Source organism: Nuphar pumila, chromosome 8 (genome assembly GCF_984573655.1).
Source record: "Nuphar pumila chromosome 8, dmNupPumi1.hap1.1, whole genome shotgun sequence".
NCBI classification, from domain to species: Eukaryota; Viridiplantae; Streptophyta; class Magnoliopsida; order Nymphaeales; family Nymphaeaceae; genus Nuphar; species Nuphar pumila.
Window position 1 is genome coordinate 47,712,477 of NC_143256.1, and position 27,105 is coordinate 47,739,581.

Sequence of the window (27,105 nt, forward strand, 5' to 3'; positions counted from 1 at the left end):
TAAGAAAAGTTATGCAGAGAAAGAGAGGCATTTGGTGATGATAGATAACCCATCTTCATTTTCTTGTTGGATTGAAGTGTTACTATGGTGATTAATGCATGAAATTTATCGAGTCAAGTGTGTATGGATTGTTCCTTGAATTGTATAATTCGAAAGGTAAGATGGTGCTTTGATCCATCTTCATGTTCGCTCTTTTTCATCCTTTTCTTTTTTAGTTTATGTAATCTATTCATGCCTCTTTTTCCCTGTTTCTAAATATGTTTATTTGCATTGTTCATCCGAGAGAATCAATGGGACAATTCTTTGTCAAAACAATGAGAAATTGTCCCTTTGAATGGGTTACGAGTATCAATACATATTGGTATGAATGAAACCATCTTGGTTATGTAATTGAACTGGTTTTGGAAGCTTTGTTTTAGTTTGATTTAAAAGATTTTAGTGCAATTTATATATAATTTCTTCTTCTTTGGTCTATAATCACAAGTACGATGATCTTTCTTTGATGGTTATAACTCTTGATATGTAAGCTGATCATCACAAATAATGTTTCACCATCACTCCCGGCACTATGCTTCACTTACAGCGCCCTGCAGCACCCTTCAGCATATGCATATGTGCATTTGTTGTTTGCCATCTTTTTTGCTTGCATCATCCCCCTTTTTGCTTACAGCAAACACATGTTCAGCACTTCACCTGGTATATATGTCACTTGGTATATATTCATTCAAGTACATTACAGCCTTGTCGCACATTCATCTATTTGTTATACAACATAAATAACACTATTGCATATCCTGTGCACCCTGCTATAATTACCTCTTTGTATTTATTCCGCATATGACACTACAGCACCACAGCATATTTTCAACACATTCCTCCACAGCCTCTTCAGCCCCCACCATCTACATGAAGTCCCACTTACATTATCCCCTGTCGTGGCACCCAACACATACCTACCATGCCACAGTCTCACCTGTGTGTTTCTACACTTCATCAACATCCTTCACTTCCCTGCACACTCCCAGCTATGACTCCATCTACCTCACATCCCACATCTTTTCTGTAAGGCACACCACTTCACTTTTTTGCACTCATCTGTGGCACCCTACAGCCACTATCCACCACTACCGTTTCCAGCCCCTCACATCCATTATGGCAGCACATCTCAGCACCAACACTTGCTAAACACCAATCCACTGCGAACTCCCTCATTACCGCCACCATTTACATCCACTCCAACCATAACACTATATTCATTTCCATATCCTTACCTATAGTTGTACCTCAGCTCATTCACCAATAATTGTGTCTATACCCCTGTTGCACAAGAACTCCCTGCTACAGCCTCCACAATTCTACCATGCCTACAACCACCCCATCAACATTATATCACAGCCTTCAACGTTCAGATCCATCTGCTGTAACCTCCCAATTTTTCTTAATCCATTTCCAGCCATCACCCACTTGCAGCAACCCTTGCTGCACTACATCACCATCACGTCCTATCATTGTAAAGGCAATTGCAGTTTCACCACTGCTGCACTTATCTCCCGCCATCACCCATTCAGCTCTCTGCAGCCACAGCCTTCCCTGCATCATCAGCATGCCATGCCCTTGCAACACCTCCATTCACACCAACAGTCCTTCCTTTTTTTTTCATCACCTACACCACACATCCACCATGTATAACATAAGCATCTTTTCATTAGTAGTGATCATGTATATATCACTTTCAAGCATGATTTTCTCCTACATTTCTATATTTTGTGAATGTCATAACTTGTTAACCCTCTTTTGCAGGATCATAGATTTTTCTCTTTCAAAGTTGGATGTTTTCTTTTTCTTTTATTCCTTCATTAGCTTTCATTCTCATCTATCTACACTAAAGTACATGTTATATATGATATAAATACACATATATATATGTATACATATATATGTATGTATCCATGTATATGTAAGTACATGTATAAGCTCTCATGTTTATATATATATATATATATATATATATATATATATATATATATATATATATAGGTATGTATGTCATTTTTCATCTTTTTCATCATATATATCTTGATATGTGAGCATTTCACCATTGATCTCCATGTGATATGTGCAATCTCTCTCTTTTTTTTATATTAATCAAGTGTTTTGCAGGGAATATGTGGAAGATATCATCATTGGGAGTTGTAAATTTAATTTTGGTATATTATAATAGTTAGATCTTAATGAAAATTTGCATTTTCTGTTTTAGATAGAATGAATGAGCATTGTAAGTATCATGAATTGCTTATTTTCATACTTTTTGCCTTTATTTCTCAAAATCTCACAATGGAGAAACACGAATGGCACGTGCACCATTTCGTAAGAGGTAATTAATACTAATTTGATGATTTACATCAATGGCCATAGTCAGGATGTAAACAAAACTTAGTATTTTTATCTTTTATAAAATAACACTGGATCCACACTGGATCCTTTTCAAGATTCATCATATTTTCATTAAATATTTTCCTCTTTTATCAGGGTTTAATTTAAAATTAATTCAATATATATACCAATGGCCATAGTCAAGGTATATTGAGAGTTAATTTCATTTTAAACTCTATAAAAGCACAAAAATATGTTTTATTCTTCACCTGAATTTAAATATAGATCATTATATAATACATTCAATGACCATAGTCAAGGATGTATTATATTTTCAATCTTATTTCAATTCATGTAAAGAATGAAACATGATTTTCAAAATCCAATTTCAAAATTCTTTAAATTCATTCATTACTTAGGATAGAATTGCATCATATTTTCAAAATTCTTTTTCATAAATCCAAGTGATTTCCTTCAGATATATTCTTCACTAAACAAATCAATTTTTCAACTCTTGTAAATTCAAATATCATTTTCAGAATCTAAATTCGAAGTCCAATTTGACTTTGAAATTCATTTGTATATCCGAAATTCAAATTCTAATTCAAATCAAAGTTCAATTTAACTTTGAAATTCCGATTCATCTTCTGATTCCCAAATCAAACTTTAAATCTAAAGTCCAATTTGACTTTGAAATTCATTTGTATATTCAAAATTCAATTTTCAAATCAAAATTCCAAAATTCATTGTCAAGATTCAAATTCAATATCTCAAAATTTCATTTTCAAAGTTCAATCTAACTTTGAAACTTCTGATTCTTCTTCTCATTTCAAGTTCAAAATCAAGTTTATTTTCTTATTCTCAAAATCCTCTTGAGATTGGTTCTGAATCTCAAGATTCAAGTCTTTTTCTAAGTTTTAAATTCAATCTAGGTTTTCAAAAACTCAAATCCATCTTCAAAGCACCATTTGGACTTTCAAAGTCCAAAATCCAAAGTTAGAATTCAATCTCAATCCATTTTTTAGGATCCAGAATCCAATGCCACTTTGGATCTCAGACTTCTGATCCAAATCCATTTTAGGATCCAGAATTCAATTCTACTTTGGATCTCAGACTTCAGATCCAAATCCATTTTAGGATCCAGAATCCAATTCTACTTTGGATCTCAAACTTCAGATCCAAATTTCATTTTAGGATCCGGAATCCAATTCTACTTTGGATCTCAGACTTTAGATCCAATTCCAATTTTAGTATCCAGAATCCAATTCTACTTTGGACCTCAGATTTCATATCTAAATCCATCTTAAGATCCAGACTTCGGATTTGAATTCCAAATTTTAAATCAAATTCTATTTTCAAATCCAAATTTCAAATCCAATTCCATTTCATTTCCAAATTTCAAATCTAATCTCATTTTCAGATCTCATCTGAACCTTCTAAATCCATTTCTATGCCATTTGAATCTCTCAAATCCATCATAATTGCAAATTTTAAATTCAATTCCATTTCAAATTTTTTCTCTTCTCCTAAATCTAAGTTCAAAGTCCATCTTCTGACTTTGAAATTTCTTTCCTTTTCCTTTTTCATTCATCTTCAAAACATTTTTTTTCTCCTATGCTCTGATTATTCCAAAAACTTAGAACTTTAAATATTAAGTCCTAAGTTAGAAACCATCTCCTCACTCCATTATCAATTTCATCTCAGAACACTTGGAAATTTTCAAAACATCTTTCAAAAGAGCATACATCCTTGCATTTGCACAAGCATGATTCTTTGTGCATTTAGACTTAGGATAAATTCTTAGATAATATTTAGGCAAAGCAAAAGGATAAATTCGATCCTTGGTTTGATTACCTCTGGTAAAGGCGCCAGGAATGATCGAACCTCGTACCGACGAGCAAATCCCGTCTCTCCATTTTCCCGCAATATATTTCAAAACGGAGGCAAGTAATTTTCTAAATATTTTCAAATCAAGGTCAAGTGAGACCCCACAAAAGAATTCCTCTCTCTTTTTTTTCTCTTATTTTCTCTTCTCTCTTCTTTCTCTTTCTTTTTTTTTACTCCCTTCAAAAAGGAGGAAAATAGAGGTTGGAGAAGGAAAAGAGAAGGAAGAGAGAGAAACCACAAGAGAGGAAATTTTTTTGCGATGATCACACTTAGTTGTTGCCGATTAGGCACCGTCAGATGAGATCTAACCATTTTGTTGTTCTTTGATGTTTTGTGATTTCGCGGATGAAATCCTTTTTAAGGAGGGTAGGGTGTAAGACCCGCAAATTTTTTTGAAGAATTCACGGTTTGCATAAAGTTGAAGTGTATACTTTCGTATGTTATGATTGTAGCACGTAATTAGCTATAATTTGACTATGCTTTGTTTTTTAGCTCATTATGCGCGCGACCTGAAATCGCGTAAATATACTATATAAGTAAGAAGAGCCTAATTCTAGACGAATTAACTTCTGAAAATTTAAAGGTAAGTTTATAATATACATGTATGGTTTGTCCCCGAATTTGGGACCTATACGACAAAAAAAACCCATCAGTGCATGTGAATTACAAGAATTGCTTAACGATAGTACGCGAGTTGTAACGAGTGTAATTCTCGCAAACGAAGGGAAATTTCTTTATGAAGCCTTGAACATTTCATGTCAATTAAGATTGTAAAAATGAGTATTTGATTTATTAAAGTCAAATTTCAGTTTAAAATCATTAAATGAGCTTTTACTTTAATTATTGCTTTGGATTTGGATCGGCTAGAGGTGGCCCAAACCCATGTGGCACCCCTCTAGTGGACGTTTTTGACCTTGGTGGACCAGCTGGTCAATTGTTGACCAGCTGGGTGGTGGCGTTCTTGTAAAAAGAATGTTTTGCTTGAAAAGGGAGGGCCATGATTGGCCATGCCCCTCATGATGAGGCTTAAAGCTTCATCATGAGGGGAGTTTTTCCAATAGAGGAAGGCATGGGGCTGCGCTCCATGGCCTTTTAGCTATTATTTTGAACCTTTTCAAAATGCAAAAATCGGTTGGCTGAAAAGGGTGGCAGTCTTGGGGCTCACCTTGTAATTTCTCAAAACTTAAATGGCTTTTCAAAACCCTTTTGAGTGGCGTTTTTGAAAGAGTTTTAAAAGATTTCAAAAAGTAGATTTCTATTGGCCTTGTGGGCGGCCATGGAGGGGCGTAGAGCACCCCAGCCCTCCATCTCCTCTACTTTAATCCCAGCCATTCAATCTAGAAACCCTAGGTACTTATACCTAGAAGAAAGAAGGAAAGCCCATATGGGCGATTTTCCTTCTCTCTCTTCTTTTCACTCTCTCTCTCTCTCACCTTATCTTCTTCTCCAAGTCATGTAAGAGAGTGAGCGTGGGTGCTAAGCACCACTTAGGTTGAAGTTCCTAAGCTGTAGCATTCTCTCCATCCTCTTTGAAAGCCTCGGAGGTGAGATTCTCCATTCCCATGACTACCAATGTGTTTGTAAAACCGTGAGTTTCCTTTACACATATCCATGTATGTTGTTTTTGGTTGAGCATGCTTTCATGAATTTGTTTTTCCTCGTTATGCAATGTAGTTGTACAATAGTTTGAGGCCATTTCATATTTCTTGCGTTTTCCCTTTGTTTTGTTGCTTTTTCTTTATTATTTGGCTTGATTCGTGGTAGCCACGGTTCTGCCCTGTTATGGCAGTGAATCCGTGCTGCCAAAGCATTGCTCGTTTGGCAAGGAGGCCATGTGCCCAGCACCCCTTAACCAGTCGGACCAGTCCTCCTTGGTTTCAGGTGTTGCTGACCTGGGCTAGCCACGGCAGAGCCAGGATGGTCCAACACCATCTTCCTCTTTTTTTTCCTTTTTGCATCTGTCTGGCCAGGGACGTCATGGTCCCCTTGCTGTTCGGTTGGATCAGTCCAGCAGGTGCATCCCAGGTCGACCACAATCGGGTCAGCCAAGGTCTTCCCCTCTCTTGTGTACTTCGGCATTTTCGCAAACCCATGCCAGTGCCCATTTTGAGTGGCTGGGGGTTTCAGTTGGCCTGACATGGTCTGGACCGAATCTGGTCCAGACTTGTCAGAGACCCTTGGCCGAACCCAGTTCGGTTAGGGGCACCTCCACCCTTCAGCCCCAATGGCTAACGTCAGTGGGCTTGCTGCAACCGGGTGCAGGCAGGTGGGCCTGCACCCCTCCCATCGGTGGTGGCTGAGCCCAGTTTGGGTCTGGACACTCGGTTCAGACCGTGCTCAAGTTTGAGCAAGCCCCGCATGGTCTGAACTAGTCGGTCCGGACCTGGGCTATTCCTTGGTAGCCGCGACTTGTGTGTGTGCGGACTTTTCTTCGGACCAGGCTCACTTAGTCCAGGTGCTTTGGCCCCTGCAGCATGCTGCTATCGCCTTGCAGTTTAGGTTTTTGCCTCATTTCGGTTCAGCAGTGCCGCCAAACTAGGCCCTGCTATATGTTGAGTGTGGTGTCCCATGGCGCCGGGTGACTAGTATGTTGACGGGCCTAATTGGGCCAGACTCGTGTTCAGCCCACTAGGTATTTCCCTCTCTTGTAGAACTCCCATTTCGAGTTCCTTAGCCACATTATTAGCAGCGTTAATAGCAGTGTTGGCGAGCCTCCAGGCTGCAGCCTATGGGGCTGTATGTATGCTTATGACACGGGTTCCAAATACCCCAATGATTCCATAGAATTTGACTCATAGTAGCATGGACGAAGAGTGTGCGTTGTCCAAAGCAAACTAACGTAAATATGATTATGTATGCAAAAAGAAATGATAAAACCATCGATGTGATGTGGTATGGACTCACACTTATTCACGTATGTCCGCTTTTGCAATAGAACGCAAGGTGCTTGCAAATGACACCTTATCGAATGTCTTCCAGTAAAATAAGGTTTTTATGTAATTAAGAAACCTATGACGTATGTCAAACAAATGAATGCAATTATGGCACTTCTCTTTTCATACACGGCACGACACAAATTGTGTATTTTTTTAAGCGTATCATCACGTGTTATGTGTTACATGATATCGTAACAAAGTGTGCAATAAAACGATAAGAGAATTTTAGGTAATTAAGAAGCTCACGGTGTACACTGAATCGTAACACTTAGCTTGAAATGGTATAATTGCGGTGTTTTCTTGTCGCACACTCTAGTTAATGCATAAATATATGTTAACGTCTGTTCGTATAATGTTATTATTGAGCACGAACCGCTTTGACAATTAAATGTATTTCCCTATGTACGAAGGGATCTTGAGGCACACATATGGAATTTTTAGTCTTCTGAGACTTATGTGAGAATTGGAACTCATTGGTGAGTTTTGTTGTGGGCAATAGACCCACCTCGCGAGACGGGCTCGTGTGGCGCCTGTAAACACCCCAAATTTTAACCCTCATCCAGTCTTACATTTCATATGTCATTGCATATCATTGCATATGTTCGGCATACCATTTCATTGCATTGTATAGCATTGCATGTCATTACATCTCATTTTCGAGATCCAGCACTCCAGTTTTCAAAATATTTAATCCAGATTTGGGTTTTAAAATTTTCTTTCAAAAACAATTTTAAAACCTGGGTTTTTAATCAACATTCTGTCGTTTGCCAACCCCCAGGACCTTATATTTTGAAATGTTTTTTTTCAGAAAACAATCTGGATTCGTTTTAAACTCAATTTTCAACTGATTTCAATTCTCAGATGAGACCCATTTAGATGGTGTCGCTTCTGGATTCCTTCATTTATCAAATTTCTCAAAAATTTCAGAGTCCTAGTTGGATCAGGACTCTACCTTTTTATCTTTTTAAAACATCTTTAAAACTCCATTTTGATTTTAAACCAGTTATGGTCATATCCCTTGTCCATTTCCTCCATTTTAGAAAAAATCTTAGAGTCCTAGTTGGATCAGGACTCTTTTTCCAGAGTCCAGTCAGATCATAACTCTACTTTTCACTACCTTTTTACCTGTTTTTGGAGAAAACCTTTTAAAATCTTTTGTTTTGGCCAAAATTTTAGAGTCTTAGTTGGATCATGACTCTTCTTCAGAGCTCCAGTCAGACTAGGACTCTGTCTTTTGTTACTATTTTTACCTATTTTTAACCAAATCTTTCAAAATGAGTAAAAAACTCAGTATTTTAGTCAAAATAGGACTCTGTTCAGAGAGTCCGAGTTGGATCAGGACTCTGATCCTGATTTCAATTTTGAAAGAATCTTTCAAAAATCTTTCCATCTATCAAAACTGTTACACTTTTATCAAAGAATTTCAAAATTCTGAGGTTTTATCCCAGAGTCCTGATCAAATCAGGACTCTACCCCAGAGTCCTGATCGAATCAGGACTCTATCCAAAGTTCATTTTCTCACTTTATTTTCACTGGTTTTCAAAAGCTTTGCTTAAAATTCATCATTTGCTTACCAGAAAAACCAAAATTCTTAGAATTCTGATCGAATCAGGACTCTTTCTTAGAGTCCTAATCAGATCAAGACTCTGAACCAAAACTTCAATTTCATCCTGTTTTTCAAAATTCTCTTATTTGTTTTCTCATAAAATCCAAAAATCTGAGAGTCCTAGTTCAATAATGACTCTGTCCCCAGAGTCTCAGTTGAATCAGAACTCTGGTTTATTTCAATATTTGTTATTGTTTTTACTACTTTCACAAGTTCTTTCATCTCTTTTTCAGAAAATACCTAAAAAATCTAGAGTTTTAATCCGATCAGGACTCTGTCCTGGAGTCCTAATCCAGTCAGAAGTATGTTTTAAAGTTCGTTTTTACTTTCATTTTCATTTATTTCCATTTGTTTTCGAAAATTAGGTCATTTTGTAGAATCCTATTTTATTCAGAACTCTATTTCAAGGTTTTGGTTGAATTAGGAGTCTAACCTTGACTGCATTTTCTGCCTTATTTTACCATTTTTTTTATAAAATCTTTCAAAAACTCCTTCATTTGGCTTTTAAAATCCAAAATCTCAGAGTCCTAAAAATTCAGGACTCCAGCCCAGAGTTCCAGTTCGCTTAGAACTCTATTTTCAAAACTTTGAATTTCAACTGTTGATTTTAACCCTTTTTTAAAGCTATTTTTAGTATTTATTTCAAGTTTTTCAAAACTTTGATGTGGGCCCCCCTCCGTTGGCGCCATATCCAGAGGAGTTCTGACTCAGTCAAGACTCTGTACCATTTCAAGCCTTTCAATCTCAAAGTCTACTTTTGAATCTCTTTTGAAAAACCTCTCATTTTCAAGTTTTAAAATCGTTTTTGAAAATTCAAGTGGGGCCCACTCGGGGTGGCACCACATTTGAAGAAGTCGAGGTTAGACTAGGGTTATTCATTGTTCTAGTTAGGTTAGGGGTTTAGGGGAGTCAAAGTCAATTTTAAAAATCCATTTTATTTAAGTTTTAAACCATTGGTTTTTAAAGGTTTTAAATTCAAGTTTTAAAAACCAAATGTGGGTCCATACTAGGTGGTGCCATATTTGGACTTTCTAGGGTTTAATTAGGTGTTAATTGAAATTCCACTAGAGGGGGGGTGAATAGTGAAATTTGATAATGATCGATAAAATAAAATAATTAAGCAATAAGGCACAACACATAAAACACAGAAGTTATACTGGTTCGGTCAATATCCAGACCTACATCCAGTCCCCAAGCAAACCACTTGAGATTCCACTATAACATCCGAGTTACCGGATAAATAGTACAACACCCTCTTCCCAAGAGGTCTTCTTCTCTCAACAGAGAAGGGGCACACCCTCTTCCCAAGAGGTCTTCTTCTCTTAACAGAGAAGGGCAACACCCTCTTTCACAGAGGTCTACTTCTTTAAACAAAGATGGAATACAGTGAATAAACAGAGTTACAATACTTCCTATAGAACCTTCAGAATGATATGAATGCACGAATGAAGTATTCTAAGAATGTTTTGTTTGTCACTCAGAGGATACTTTTTGTCAAAGAGCTGGACTTGACTTTTTCTCTTTTCTTTCTTTTTCTTTTTCTCTTTCTTTTTCAAGGCTCTCTTTTCAAATCACGAATAGAATATTTTTCTCTTTGTAAGCTCACACGTCTATTTCATTCCTCTTGTCTGAATAGTTTATGTGTGTGTGTTTATATAGCTTAGAAAAAGTAGTCGTTACATTTTGGAATTGTAACTTTTTGAAATGTGAAATGTTATGTCATTTCAAAAATATCTTTTAGAGAAGATCGAGAATGCCTTTTTCCAGAAGAGTAAAATAGAGGGTACACTAGTCGTTGTAGTGTTTTAGGTAATACATATTTTATGTAAAAAGTCTATTTCTTACAATAGTACATTTGAACGTTGGGTTGTAGTTTTGTCTTTATTCTAATTAATGATTTGAGGTACACTAGTACTTCTTTACTTTAAATGAGTGTAAGTACTATGAGTGCTTTGAGATATTTATTTGTACATAGTCATGTCAAGTGTATTCTTTATGTAGTGTATTTCAAAGTCTCCAGAGAGAATGAGGACCAAAAAGAAGGTTGACATTCTTTGGGAAGGATATTTAGAAGGGATTTGTTACAGAAGGCATTTAATGCTTTGTAGAGAGAATGATGACTTCAAGTAAGTCGACATTCTATGGTTATGAGAAAAAGGTAACTAGAGTCCTTAAAAATTTTAATTTATTTTTCTTATATAGTCGATTTTATGTTTTTGTCTTCTTCCTACATTCCTTTTTCATGTTGTCTTGTAAGGTACAATGACAAAATGTCTTTTTCATAAAAGGTTGTAAGAAGGTACAATTATTATATGACAAAATATCATTTTCATAAAAGGTTGTAAGAAGGTACACTTATTGGTTTTCAAAAAAGAAGCTTTTTGAAACTATCGTATACTTTTATGATATAGTGTTTATGAATGAGTATGTAATATGCAATATGCAAGTTCCTGAAGGTTCTGTTACATATGACTCTAAAGAAGAAAAAAAAATCTTCATCTTGAGGTAGCCGATCTCTTTATTTGAACTTTTAGGAAAGCATGGCTCATCAAGCTTTTTCTTCAAGGAGTATGATTGCACCATAGTTGTACTTGAACAGGAAGTCTCCATCCTTATTGGGTGAGATATCCTTGCATCAAATACTCGTTAGATTTATGGCAAAACATATTCAGTCATAATATAACATTATTTCAAGAGAACATATTATCATATCATATAAAATCAAATAAGACAGTGTATCATATTATGTGACATCAAAACCGAATTTCTCAACATTCTCCCCCTTTTTGATGATGACAAAATATGCTCCCCCTATCAAAAAGACATTATGCATAGAAATAATAATATGATAAAAATGTGAAATAATGTTTAAAGAGAGACTGTTTCTCCAATAATGGAGACAGGTTTTCTCCCCCTTTGTCATGGACAAAAAGGAGGGATCAGAGTAAAAAAGTTATTACAGACCAAAAAGTAATTTAAAAGTTATTACAGACTAAAAATGCGTCTATCTCGAAGGTGGAGAAGGTGAAGGCGTCCGGTTGGCACAATTCCGCTTGCGAGTCTGCTGCAACAGGGCTTGATTACGAAGGATTCGATCTTGAGTTTGCTTGATATCCATCATAGCAGAAAAGTAATTGAAGGAGGATATTGGATCTGCTTCATCAGAGCCGGGCATGTGCAGGGACCTTAGATTGAAGGTGGTAGCATCGAGGACGTGAGAGGGTCGGAGGATGACTTCGTTGTGAAGTGGTACTTGGAAGTAGTTGAAAATGGGAGTTATAAAACACCCAAAAAGAAGAGGCTCAAATTTCTGATAACGAATAAAGAGGTCGAAAATAATGGATGACCAATTTATCGGAAGAGAAGAAAGGATTGCGTAGATAAGAAGAGAGATTTTTCGAGGAACTACTCCCTGGCGGGGATGCTTGGGATAGAGGTTGTGGAAAAGAATCTGGGCAAGTAGCTGAGCTTGAGGTTGGAGATTCCTCATGTGCCACGGAAGTTGGTAGCAGTTGGTGCAGAGAAGTATTTTTCGAAGTACCGATCGGTCGATTGGTACTATGGCGTTAAGGTCGGTACCGGTGGAAGGTAGATTTAGAATTCTACCTAGGTCGGAAGCATTGAAAATCATCAGTTGTCCTCGGACTTTGCTGGTGATTGAGGTTTGTTCAAGATCAGAAGAGAAGTTGGTATAAAACAGTCGAACTAGTTCAGGATAATAGGCGGCTGGGGATGAAGATCCTATGAGAGGTTTGAGTTCGGGGAGATAGGTGTCTAAGTCGAAGAACATGAAGTCATCAAAGTTGATCAATTTTCCTTCATGAATGGGGCGAGAGCAGAGTGAGTTGTAGGTGTGAAACAAATCAGGATACCTTAGATCGGCGGAGGTGATCACATTGGTAGAAGAAGAAGCCATTTTCGAGTGTCTTGAAAATAAAGCACTAGGAGAGAAAGGAGCTAGAACCGAGAGAAAATTTGTATAAGGATAGAAAAGATCGAATGGAATGGTAAGAGATGAACCAATTGATTAAATAGAAGGAAGAAAATAATTGTTGATATGAAATGAATGACATTGGAAGTGAGTAATTTTTAGATTTTAGTCAAATAAGGAAATCCGTGAGGAGTAAGTTAATAGACTTGTGAATGATAAATCAAATCAATGTTTGAGGATAGTGTATTATATTAGATTGAGGAGGACATAGTTATTGAAATATATAGATTTTACTATGGGTGAGTTTATCGACTAGTGAGAGAACCCATTAATAGAGTATGGGGTGTCATGTTGAATAACAAAATGATTGATCTTTGAGAATAATGGCCTAACAAGACAAACAACTTGTTATTCTATGTGAAGGGATTCTAAATTCGTGAATGGAGAGTTAAAGACATACAAAAGATGATGTGGATATCTAGAGAGGAGAGAAAGAAAATAAAGGAAAGCATTTACTTGATTGAGATATGACATAAAGTAAAGATAGAATAAATAAAGGTTCTCGATTTTAGAGAGATATATAATAAGAGAGAGACAAGGTCACGGATGGAAAGAAAGGTCATAGGGTGATCATGTGATGTGTACTTTGAAAGATATGACATTTTAAAGAAAAGGGTGCCTAAAAAAATGTTTCATGATTAATATTTGTAATTTTTTTTTTTTTTAAGAGTATACGTGGATATGAGAAGGACATATTTTGACTTAGACTAGTGGTGAGAGAGATGATGAGACAAAAAGGAGAAAGAGTGAAAAAAAATATATAAGAATTGAAATAAGAATCGACATGGAGGAGTCAGATTCAAAAATGTATATAAAAAATGTATTCGAGAGATGAAATGAGGGGAAAAAAATATTTATGAATAAAGAGTGAGAGAAGTGAGATGACATATATGAATTTTTGTGAAGGATAAAGAAGTAAAAAAAATTGATGAAAGACATAAAGTTATGATTGATATGATTTATTTAAAGAAACTCGACAAGGTTAAGTTTTAAACAAGAGTAGACAAAAATGGAGGCTTAATTTGTATACAAAAGAGATGATAATAGATAGTTTGTTGGGCTATGATATAATAGATGATATAGTAAAAAAACTTTACGTGTGAATATAGCAACTAGATCTTTTAAAGAGATCAACTAGTCATTCGATTTTAACTCATGAAGAGTATGAGTTCTCATAAACTAAGTAGAGAGGTGAAACAATTTTATCGTAAGACAAGTTTTCATAAAGGACAAAAAAAATATTAAAGGAGTTGAGTGATGTGAACATTGTTATGATGGCTTTTAATACAATTATTTTTATGGATATGAGAGAAAGGAGATAGGACAAGGAGTTATAATGGATGTGTACTTGAAAGATGACAAGTTGAATGACATAAAGAATGTGTCTTATAAGAATACGTGAATATGGAAACTTAGTTTGACTAACTAAAATCGATAAGAAGGAAAGCAATTTAAAATAAGATTTACACAAGACTTATAAGAAGTATTATAGTAAGTGTGATTAATTTATAAGTCACTTAGTTTACATATTCCTAGTTCTCTTCTAATTCATGTGAAGTCTTCATGTTTTAATGGTTTAGTGAATATGTCTGCTAACTGTTGATTAGTGGGTATGAATTCTAGTTTAATTATGTTGTTTAAGACTTGTTCTCTTAAGAAGTGGTGTCTTATTTGAATGTGCTTAGTTCGTGAGTGTAAAATAGGATTCTTAGATAGGTTTATAGCACTCGTATTATCACAGAAAATAGTTGTATTTTCAAAATTTAAACCAAAATCTTTTAAAGTCTGTGTCATCCAGATGACTTGAGTACAAGCTAGGCTAGCAGCAATGTATTCGGCTTCAGTAGTTGATAATGATACACAATTTTGTTTCTTACTGAACCATGATACTAGTGAGTGCCCTAGCATGTGACATGTTCCACTTGTGCTTTTTCTGTCAGATTTACTTCCAGCAAAGTCAGCATCACTGTATGAGATTAGATCAAATGTAGAGGATTTTGAATAGAATAATCCAAAATCAACTGTGTCTTTTAAATATCTCATTATTCTTTTTACAGCTTTAAGATGTGATTCTTTTGGATTTGACTGAAATCTAGCACACAAGCAAACACTAAACATTATATCTGGACGGCTAACAGTTAAATAAAGAAGTGATCCTATCATACCTCGGTATACCTTTGTATCAACAGTCTTACCATCTTCATCTTTGTCCAACACAGTAGTAGTGCTCATAGGAGTAGTTTTTGAAGCAGTTGAGTTCATGTTGAACCTCTTCAGAAGTTCACGAGCATACTTAGATTGATTGATGAAAACTCCATCCTTGGTTTGCTTAATATGCAGTCCAAGAAAGTAGGTGAGTTCTCCCATCATACTCATTTCGAATTCCTTCTGCATGGACTTAGAAAAATCTTCACAGAGAGTGCTGTTAGAAGATCCAAAGATGATGTCGTCGACATAGATTTGAACAATTAGGGTATGATTATTCACTACTTTGACAAATAGTGTAGAATCTGCTTTGCCAACAGAAAAAACAGTTTTTAATAAAAAGGTTTTAAGTCTTTCGTACCAAGCACGAGGTGCTTGTTTTAAACCATACAAAGCACGTTTGAGTTTAAAAACATGATCTGGGTATTGTTCATTTTCAAATCCTGGAAGTTGTTTTACATAGACTTCTTCATTTATAAAACCATTTAAGAAAGCACTTTTAACATCCATTTGAAATAATTTGAAATCCATATAGCTTGCATATGCTAAGAGCATTCTAATAGATTCAAGTCTAGCAACAGGAGCAAATGTTTCATCAAAGTCGATACCTTCCTCCTGGTTGTATCCTTGAGCTACTAGTCTGGCCTTGTTTCTTATAACATTACCTGTTTCGTCTAGCTTGTTTCTGAAGATCCATCTTGTCCCAATGATTGGATAATCCTTTGGTCTCGGTACAAGATCCCAAACGTCACTTCTTTGGAATTGATTCAGTTCTTCAGTCATGGCTAGCATCCAGAACTCATCAATGATGGCTTCATCAATCTTCTTTGGTTCAAGTTGAGAAATGAATGCCATGTTTGCAATCCGTTCTAGCTGAGCTCTAGTTTGAACCCCCTTTGTTAGTTCTCCTAAAATCTGCTTTTGAGGATGATCTTTGATATCGACAAAGGTTCTTTGGTGATCATCTTCATTAGACTTAGCTGTGTTATCTAAAAATAAATTTGTACTTTCAATATCATCATCATTAGTTTGTATATGAAGAGATTGATCAATAGATTCACAAAAACTAACATGCATAGATTCTTCAATAGTATTATGACACTTATTGAAAACTCTGTATGCTTTACTATGACTTGAATATCCTAAGAATATGCCTTCAACAGATTTAGCATCAAACTTATCCAGGCTATCTTTTGTGTTTAGGATAAAGCATTTACATCCAAAGACTTTGAAGTAGTCTATTCTTGGAGTTCTGTCATAGAATAGTTCATAGGGAGTTTTATTTAATAAGGGTCTAATGAGAACTCTATTTGTTATGTAGCATGCAGTATTAACAGCTTCTGCCCAAAAAGATTTTGCAAGATTATTGTGTTGGAGCATAGTCCTGGCAGATTCCTGAAGGGTTCTATTCTTTCTTTCTACTACACCATTTTGAGGTGCAGCTCTAGGAAAGGCAAAGTTATGAGAAATACCATGCAAGTTACAAAAATTTTCAAAGAGTTCATTTTCAAATTCTCCTCCATGGTCACTACGGATTTTAACAATAGAACATGATTTTTCGTTTTGTAATTTTTTACACAAGATTTCAAATTGACAAAACGTGTCACTTTTGTTTTTCAAAAATATTACCCAAGTAAATCTTGAGTAATCATCTATAATGACAAAAGCATATCTATTATGATTAAGGCTAGCTACCCTAGAAGGACCAAAAAGGTCCAGGTGGAGAAGCTCTAAAGGTCTTTTACTTGAAATGACATTTTTTGATTTGAAAGAAGATTTTGACAATTTTCCTAATTGACATGCATCACAAAAATAATCCTTTTTAAAAGATATGTTGGGTAACCCACGTACTAATTTATTTTTAGCTAGTTTGGACATGTATTTTGAATTGACATGGCCCATTCTCATATGCCATAGATGTTGAGTGTCATTACTAGCTATAAGACAATGTTCTGTGATGTTTTCTAGGTATAGTTCGTATATATTATTCTTTCTTATACCTTTTAAGATGATGTTTTCATTTGTGTCAGCTATGAGGCATGCATCATGATTAAAACTAACATTATAACCTGTGTCACACATTTGACTGATACTTAGTAGGTTATGTTTTAAGCCTTTAACAAGGAGAACGTCTTTGATAAGAGGTTTGTCTATGTTACCAATATTTCCAATACCAATTATCAAACCTTTGTTGTTATCTCCAAAGGTGACGGTTCCTCCTTCTTTATGATGAAGAACAACAAAAAGGTCTGGATGTCCTGTCATGTGCTTTGAACATCCACTATCTAGTATCCATCTGTTCTTCTTCTTTGGAGCCTGCAAAACATTAAGTAAATCTTCTTTTTGGTACCCAATCGGGTCCTTTTTTGTTAGACTTTGGAACCCATATCCATTTGGATTTGGGTTTGTCTATCTCTTTAGAGGAGTTAAAAAGATTATCAATATAATACTCCTTATTTGGTTCGGATGAACTTTTCACAAACGTGGTCCTTTGATTTATACAAGAAGGTTTTTTGAAATGAGAATAGCCAATCCCATTCTTGTAAAAGGAGACCTTCTGAGAGGATAAGAGTTTATCCAAGTTCTCTTTACCTTTAGTAAACTTGAAAACCGTTTTCATGAGGTTCTCAGTTTTACTTTTTAGCTCTGAAATTTCTACTTGCATATCTTTAGTTTTGGAGCTAGTAGAAGAAATTTCAGATATAAGCAAAAGATTTTTCTTTTTCAACTCAGAATTTTCACTGCTGAGTTTTTCATTTTCTTGAGAAAGCTCTAAATTTTCAGATTTTAAAGCTTTATTTTTGAAACTCAATTTTTTAGATTCTTCAAATAGTTCTTGAAAAGCATCTAGAAGTTCTTCAAAGGAAAAATCAGAGATTTCACTTACCGAACTTTCGTTTGCCATGAAGCACATATTTGCAGTTTCGGCTTCATCATCACTTGACTCTTCACTAGTGGATGGTTCTGAATCATCCCATTGAGCATGCAGAGCCTTTTTCTTGAAGAACCTCTTCTTTGGTTCCTCAGTCTTGGACTTTCTTTTGAGAAGGGGACAGTCACGTTTTAAGTGCCCTGGCTTATTACACTGAAAGCACATGGGATCTTCTTTAAGATCTTTTTTTTCCTTGTGCCTGTTTGGAAGTCGGTTCCTTCTCATGAAGCGCTGGAATTTTCTGGTAAGTAGCGCAATTTCTGATTCTTTATTTGAGTCTTCATTCTCAGATAGGGCTGGGAAAGCTAGAGTTTTCTTTACTGGTTGCTCTTCTTCCCTTCTTTCTTTCATGTGGACTTCATAGGCCATAAGATTGCCTATTAAGTCGTCCAATGTAAGCTTAGATAAATCTTGAGCTTCTTCAATAGCAGTGGTCTTTTTCTCCCAATCAGTTGTGAGAGATCTCAAGATTTTCTTCACTTTTTCAGTCTGGGAATATGTTACACCCAAAGATTTCAGATCGTTGGTGATGTTGGTGAATCTGGTAAACATCTCTGTGATGGGTTCATCTTTGTTCATTTTGAACAACTCATATTTTCTAACAAGAGATGATATTTTGGCTTCTTTAACTTTGTTGGTTCCTTCATGAATAACCTTCAAAGAATGCCAAATGTCATATGCAGATTCACATATAGATATTCTGTTGAATTCATTTTGATCAATGGCACAATATAAGGCATTCATAGCCTTTACATTTAAGTTTGCCATTTTATTTTCTTCATCAGACCATAAGTTATAGTCTGCGGATGGAGATGTGTATGGATGCTCAACAATTTTCCATACAGCAAAGTCTATGGATTTGAGAAAGATAGCCATTCTGCACTTCCAATATCCATAGTTGGAGCCATTGAAGAAGGGAGGACGAGATGCGTGTTGACCTTCAATATCACGAGCATAAGAGGTAGATGCCATTTGTGCTGGAAGACTTGTTACGTCGAAACCAGCAAACCTGCTCTGATACCAAATGAAATTCCACTAGAGGGGGGGTGAATAGTGAAATTTGATAATGATCGATAAAATAAAATAATTAAGCAATAAGGCACAACACATAAAACACAGAAGTTATACTGGTTCAGTCAATATCCAGACCTACATCCAGTCCCCAAGCAAACCACTTGAGATTCCACTATAACATCCGAGTTACTGGATAAATAGTACAACACCCTCTTCCCAAGAGGTCTTCTTCTCTCAACAGAGAAGGGGCACACCCTCTTCCCAAGAGGTCTTCTTCTCTCAACAGAGAAGGGCAACACCCTCTTTCACAGAGGTCTACTTCTTTAAACAAAGAAGGAATACAGTGAATAAACAGAGTTACAATACTTCCTATAGAACCTTCAGAATGATATGAATGCACGAATGAAGGATTCTAAGAATGTTTTGTTTGTCACTCAGAGGATACTTTTTGTCAAAGAGCTGGACTTGACTTTTTCTCTTTTCTTTCTTTTTCTTTTTCTCTTTCTTTTTCAAGGCTCTCTTTTCAAATCACGAATAGAATATTTTTCTCTTTGTAAGCTCACACGTCTATTTCATTCCTCTTGTCTGAATAGTTTATGTGTGTGTGTTTATATAGCTTAGAAAAAGTAGTCGTTACATTTTGGAATTGTAACTTTTTGAAATGTGAAATGTTATGTCATTTCAAAAATATCTTTTAGAGAAGATCGAGAATGCCTTTTTCCAGAAGAGTAAAATAGAGGGTACACTAGTCGTTGTAGTGTTTTAGGTAATACATATTTTATGTAAAAAGTCTATTTCTTACAATAGTACATTTGAACGTTGGGTTGTAGTTTTGTCTTTATTCTAATTAATGATTTGAGGTACACTAGTACTTCTTTACTTTAAATGAGTGTAAGTACTATGAGTGCTTTGAGATATTTATTTGTACATAGTCATGTCAAGTGTATTCTTTATGTAGTGTATTTCAAAGTCTCCAGAGAGAATGAGGACCAAAAAGAAGGTCGACATTCTTTGGGAAGGATATTTAGAAGGGATTTGTTACAGAAGGCATTTAATGCTTTGTAGAGAGAATGATGACTTCAAGTAAGTCGACATTCTATGGTTATGAGAAAAAGGTAACTAGAGTCCTTAAAAATTTTAATTTATTTTTCTTATATAGTCGATTTTATGTTTTTGTCTTCTTCCTACATTCCTTTTTCATGTTGTCTTGTAAGGTACAATGACAAAATGTCTTTTTCATAAAAGGTTGTAAGAAGGTACAATTATTATATGACAAAATATCTTTTTCATAAAAGGTTGTAAGAAGGTACACTTATTGGTTTTCAAAAAAGAAGCTTTTTGAAACTATCGTATACTTTTATGATATAGTGTTTATGAATGAGTATGTAATATGCAATATGCAAGTTCCTGAAGGTTCTGTTACATATGACTCTAAAGAAGAAAAAAAAATCTTCATCTTGAGGTAGCCGATCTCTTTATTTGAACTTTTAGGAAAGCATGGCTCATCAAGCTTTTTCTTCAAGGAGTATGATTGCACCATAGTTGTACTTGAACAGGAAGTCTCCATCCTTATTGGGTGAGATATCCTTGCATCAAATACTCGTTAGATTTATGGCAAAACATATTCAGTCATAATATAACATTATTTCAAGAGAACATATTATCATATCATATAAAATCAAATGAGACAGTGTATCATATTATGTGACATCAAAACCGAATTTCTCAACATTAATTAGGGATTAATTAGAGTCTATTTAGGCTAGAATTATCCAAAAAAATCGTCCTCCCCATGTGGTTTATCAAAAATAATTAAAAAGAGTCCAAAAAATCAAAACTCTTCCTAAACAAATCAAAAAAAAAATCTATAAATAGGGGACCTAAAGGGGGTCAAACGGAGCTCTTTTCTCTCTCAAATTTTCGTGGCTTCTCTCTACTCTCCAGCACCTCCACCTTCCTCCATTACAGCTTCAGCCACAAGGTGAGTTATTTAATATTATTTTATTATTATTTTATTATTTTTTATTAGTTTTTTATGATTTTTCAATAGATTTCACCATAGAAACTCCCCTTTCATGGATTTAACCATGGATTCAACCTCAAGAACCTCAAGTTCAATTCAAAAAGATGATCTAACCTTGTTCCATGCTGTTTTTCATGGTTCTAATCCATTAGAATTGATTATTGCATTATTTTTTATATTCTTAACCAAGAAAACATGAGATTTATCCGATTAAATGGATTAAATCCATGGTTTCAAGGGTAAAAGAAATTCCAGCCATGGATTCCCTGCGTTTTATTTATTTTTTTACTTATTCATGTTTATTACATGTATTCCAGCATAGAAATTAATTTTGTTTTACTGTTTAAGTATTTTGTTTTATTGTTTTCATTGATTAAAGCATGTTTTATTGAGTTTTATTAAATTTATGTGTGTTTTAAGCTTAGATCAGTAAAGAGCGTGTTAGTTCGTATTGAAGTACTCACTGTAAATTTTTTATTTTTTTATATGTGATACACGGATATGTCAGTGAGCTACTGTAAAAAAATAAGATGTTTTGGGATTCGGGAATCTTGCTAATAAAATATAAATTCAAATCAGGATTTCTGTTGATTAAAATCGTTGTTTAATTTCAAGCCTAACATGAAGATGTGTTATTTCTCTCATCCAATATCCCATTCAAGATCCGTAAAGTGAAGTAGCTTAATGTTGATGTGAACTATTTACTGTGAAATTTTGATAATTTTTTGCCTCTGTTTGCTATTTTTCTTCTGCCAGAGAATCAGATTTAAAATTTAAAACTCGTTAGAGTTTACCAAAACCCTAATCTGACTTGTGATGATCATAGATCTCAAACCGTAGATTTGATTCATGATCTGTAAAAAAGGAATTTCATTATTTTTCTGTCTATTGTTCACTGATAAAATTTAAAGAATTTTTAATGAGGTATGGTATTTGTTTCTATATTTTCAATCAGAAGTACATGTTTTAACCAATGTTAGATTCATTAAATTTTAGTCTGGACTGCCGTAAGGGTTTCTCCCTCATCGGAGATTTTTTTTCCAAACTGTAAAATGGGAAATATATGTTCTTTTGTATAATTTACCTCTGTAAAATTTTCAGAAATTTTTATAGTGATTTGACCCCTAATTTGGGTCTAACACTGGAACTGGTCTATAACCATGGACAAAAACAACTTATTTTAGGGTTTTAATGTAATTTTCGAGTTGGAATAATTATAAAAATATATTTTTACAATTCCAATCTTATTTTAGGGTGACAATTCCAATCAGATGTTTTGGGATTCAGGAACCATGTTAATAAAATACAAAGTCAAATCGTAATTTCTGTTGATTAAAATCGTTGTTTAATTTCAAGCCTAACTTGTAGATGTGTTATTTCTCTCATCCGATATTCGATTTGAGATCTGTAAAGTGCGGCAGCTTCATGTTGATGTGATCTATTTACTGTAAAATTTTGATAATTGTTTGCTTCTTTTTGCTATTTTTCTTCTGTGAGAGAATCAGATTTAAAATTTAAAACTCGTTAGGGTTTACCAAAACCCTAATCTGACTTGTGATGATCATAGATCTCAAACTGTACATTTGATTCATAATCTATAAAAAAAGAATTTCATTATTTTTCTGTCTACTATTCACTGCTAAAATTTAAAGAATTTTTGATGAGGTTTGTTATTTGTTTCTGTATTTTCAATCAAAAGTACCTGTTTTAACCAATGTAAGATTCATTATATTTTAGTCTGGATTGCCGGAAGGGTTTCTCCCTTATCGGAGATGCTTTTTTTAAACTTTAAATAGGGAAATATCGGTTTTTTTGTCTAGTTTACCTCTATAAAAGTTCAGAAATTTTTATAGTGATTTGATTCCTAATTCAGGTCTAACACTAGAACTGGTCTGTGACCATGGACAAAAATAGCTTATTTTAGGGTTTTAATGCAATTTTCGAGTTGGAATAATTATAAAAATATAATTTTACAATTCCAATCTTATTTTAGGGTGATAATAAGCGAAGGTGTAGATTTTTATCAAATTTGGAATTCATTTGATGCTTGAATGGATCAAATTGCAAAACAGGGTACCTGTAGGATCCCGAAACACTGCCAAAATGATGATATTTGTGATATTTCTTGATTTTCGTGTATAAGTTCATGTTTTTAGGGTTTGTTCATGTTTAGAATCATATTAGGATGTTTCATGTTTGATTTTATGTTTATTTCAATCATAAATCCCAAGTTTTTACCAAAATCTATTTCAGAAAACCCTGATTTCAAGGCCATAGTCTTGCTATCAGGGGTAATTTGGTCATTTGACCTCAATTTCGAAATTCTAAAATCCTAATTTTTATGTTTTTAATCATGTCATATCATATTTGGTTTAATTTATCCTCATTTAAATTTCAAAAGTTATATTTTACAAAATATCTTTCTAAAAACCCTGATTTCAAGGCCATAGTCTTGCTATCAGGGGTATTTTGGTCATTTTGACCCTAATTTCGAATTTTCAAATCTCATCTTTATTATTTATTCAATTTTATTTCATATTTCATTAAGTTTATATCAGAGAATCATGGAAAAAGGCTTATATCTAGCAAAATCCAGCAATTTTTAGATATTGCTGGATAAACCTAGAAAAATCAACATATCTTCACTAATCCATTTTTATAGTTTTGCAGGGACATTGAAGACTTTATTTTCAGTCATTTAAATTCCATTAGTGATGTAAATTAAATGTAATATTTGGAATAAGATTTACATTTTTTGCTTAGATTAGGATTTGCATTGCATATAGATTAATTATGCAAATTTTAATATCTGATGAATGCATTCATGCACATATTACAAATCCACTATGGTCTACACGAATGGCACATGTAGTAGCTCTTATGGAGTTGACAAACTTGGTGGAATTCATATTTATGGCCATAGTCAGAATACGAATGAGACCCAGATTTGTAATCTTCATATTAGCCACATTTAGCCTACACTCTTAGGCTAACTTCAAAATGCACTGCATTTCTTAAAACTCAAAAGGATTTTCTCAATTCCTCAAAATCAAGTCTTTCAAATCCATATTCATTCATTTGCAAATTCAAATTCTAATTCCAAGAAATCGATTTTCTCAAAATTTTCTAAGTCTTTCTCAGAAGTCGATTTTCTCAAAAACATTGAGTTTCAATGGTATTTCAAGCATTTCCCAAGTTCAAAATCATGATTTTTCAAGTTATATATTCAATTTCCAAGTTCTAATTCAGAAAAATCAAGTTTTACAAAGTTATTGGGGTTTTCTCAGAAATCGATTATCACAAAACCTCTGGATTCTTCAGAATCGATTTTCACTTTCTTCAGAAGTGTTCTTTCAACATGATTCACAATTTTCCAAGTGACATCTTTTCCAAGAAATTCCAATCATTTTCAATCCTTGAGGCAAACATCATGTTTTCAAATTTGCATTTTCAAGAAAATTCATAGCACATGCCTGATTCTTTGTGCATTTAGGAAATAGAACACGATTTAGACAAGTTGAGCAAAGCTAAGCACACAATTGATCTTTGGTTCAATTACCCCTGGTAAAGGCGCCAAGAACGGTTGAACCTCGTACCGACAGACGAGTCTCATTCTTCAGAATTATCCCGCATTTTAAAACGGAGGCGAGTTATTTTCAAAGGTCAGTTTGACTTGCAAAAGTAAAATTTTGTGATGATAACAGGTTTGGCGACCGTGATGGGACCTATCTTCGTCTGATCAATTGTGCACTTGACTTAGTTCAAATTGTCAAAATCGTGTTCCATGGAATGTCAGCTTTTACTTTCTGTTATCATGTGAACCTAAGAGCCTAGACTTGAACCCAGCTGACATGGATTGCATATAGACTAAGTATGATCTGGTAGGACCATATTGAGGAGATATTATTCATGCTCACATAGACTTAGGTCTAATACAACACTCCTCAATCTAGGATTTATATGAAAACAATGTTTGCTTCTTCAAAAAAATTTAAAATCTCTATCTCTTTAGGTTTTAGAGCCTTATGATTTTCTTGCATGTGATCATGTTTTCAAAAACCACCCCACCTATCTTTACCCAGTCTTCACGTTGCTGGGCTTTCTTCCAGAACCATAGTTCGGGACAAAGCCTCACAATTGGGCCACCTATTTGGGTGAAAACCCCCCTGCCACGTACCAAGGGCCATAGTCCAACATATATCGGCAGGCGCTCAAGGATGTTGGAAAACTTGAACCTAGAATCAGAGAAATTGATTTTATGCCACGTACATCGAGCCTCGGCTCGAGTATATAGACATAGCATGATTGGACACAAATGATTTGAACCTTAGAGTTAGGATTAAGGTCCTACAGCTATTTCAAAACTTGTGCATCTAGAGCCAGCTTTTAGGGAATGTTGTATGTGCATACTTGTTTGTACAGGATGTGATTGAATGTCAGTTTCTTTTATTATATTTTTCCATAAGTTTTCTAAAATACTGGACAATTTTCAAAAATCTCCAATTTTTTCATCTATTTCTATATACTATCTAAAAATCCTATTTTATTCAAACCCTGGATGATTTTTCAAATTCTCCTTTATTTTCCTCAAAACTCCAGGTGATTTTCCATCCTTTCGTTCTTCTGGATCTCGAATTTCCTGCTTCATTTTTATCCTGCCATTATTCTTTTCAAAATTCTTGTATTTTCTCAAGTCTTATTCCAATTCTTCATGTTTTTCAGTCTGATGGCATCCAGTCAACTCGATTCAGTCTTCCCTGAGGGTCACATCTCCTACGAGGTGCGACAAGGTCTTCTTGAACATCGAGTCCTCAACACCGGATCCTTCTTTCCCCGGTGGTATTATTCATGGCTCAAGAACTTTTCTCGTATGTTTCTGGACCATTTGTACGATTGTGGATTGGAACTGCCATCCGCAGTGGGAAAGCAGACAGTTAACGGCAATTTGATCCACGCACTGGCAGAGCGGTGGAATCCGAGCACTAGTACCTTCTGGTTCCCATGGGGGGAAATGACTTTATTGATGGACGAATTCTCAGAGATTATGGGATTACCTGAACCAGTTGGTCAGCCTGGAGATCCATTGGAGAAACAATTTTTTATCAATGTCAAGGGTCTAGATCCCCGAGACGCTTTAGCTCGCATGACAGGATGCAAGTCTTGGCCATTGATCAAGGAGAATGAAAATGAATATGTGGACCTGCTTGAAATCTACAGACAGTATGAGACATTTGTGTAAGTCAGTTCCTTATCTCGAACGGCTCGAGAAAGAATCCAGCATGCGATGGTCTTATGTACTGTGGGATTAGCTCTCTTTCCAGATGAACGGAATTACATGGATATAAGGATAGTTCAACTTCTACGAAGGTGGAGAAGTCGACAGACCAGTCGCCTCTCTATAGCCATGGCCGCACTCGCTTTTCTATACCGAGGATTGACCCGTTTCACACTCGAAGAATTAATTCTAGTCGAAGGGTGCACCTATGTATTGCAATCTTGGTTTATCTGGCATGTGCTAGCCCGAGCCAGCTCATTCAAATACAATGGTGAAAAGCTTCTTCCAGTTGCTCGATACTGATTCTTGATTGATAACCTTCAGGAGGAAGAAGTTGTATGGGACTACTTTGATCGTCAGGAATCACCTCCCAGATATACTTACGCATACGGCAAGCGGTTCAGACTACTTGGCTCATTCTTCTGCGCATACTACCATCCAGAGCGTTGTGTCAGGCAGTTCTCTTAGAGACAAAGGCGCATAGAAATTCATCTACTATAAGAGATCTTGCCAGAATTCGATCTCACATCAGATCAGTGGTCTGGAGCATACCATTCTGCCAGACATGGCTGGGATTCTTTTGTTAATCTTACTATTTTTCCTGGTCCTCAAGTGTCCTCTGATTATCAGGAGTGGTGGAAAATTGTCTGTCCCCCTCCCCTTTGTCAAGTGTATTATTAATAAAATCATGTCTTTTTCCTTCAATAAAATTCCCTTAATTTTCATCCTATCTTGGTTTAACGACCTCGCCTAGGTAACAAGGCACATTTTCAGTTGTTTATTTTGCAATGAATAGCAACGCAATTGTCGTGACCCCAACGACGACTCAGTCTCTAGTAATGGGATATCCTTCAAATTGTCTA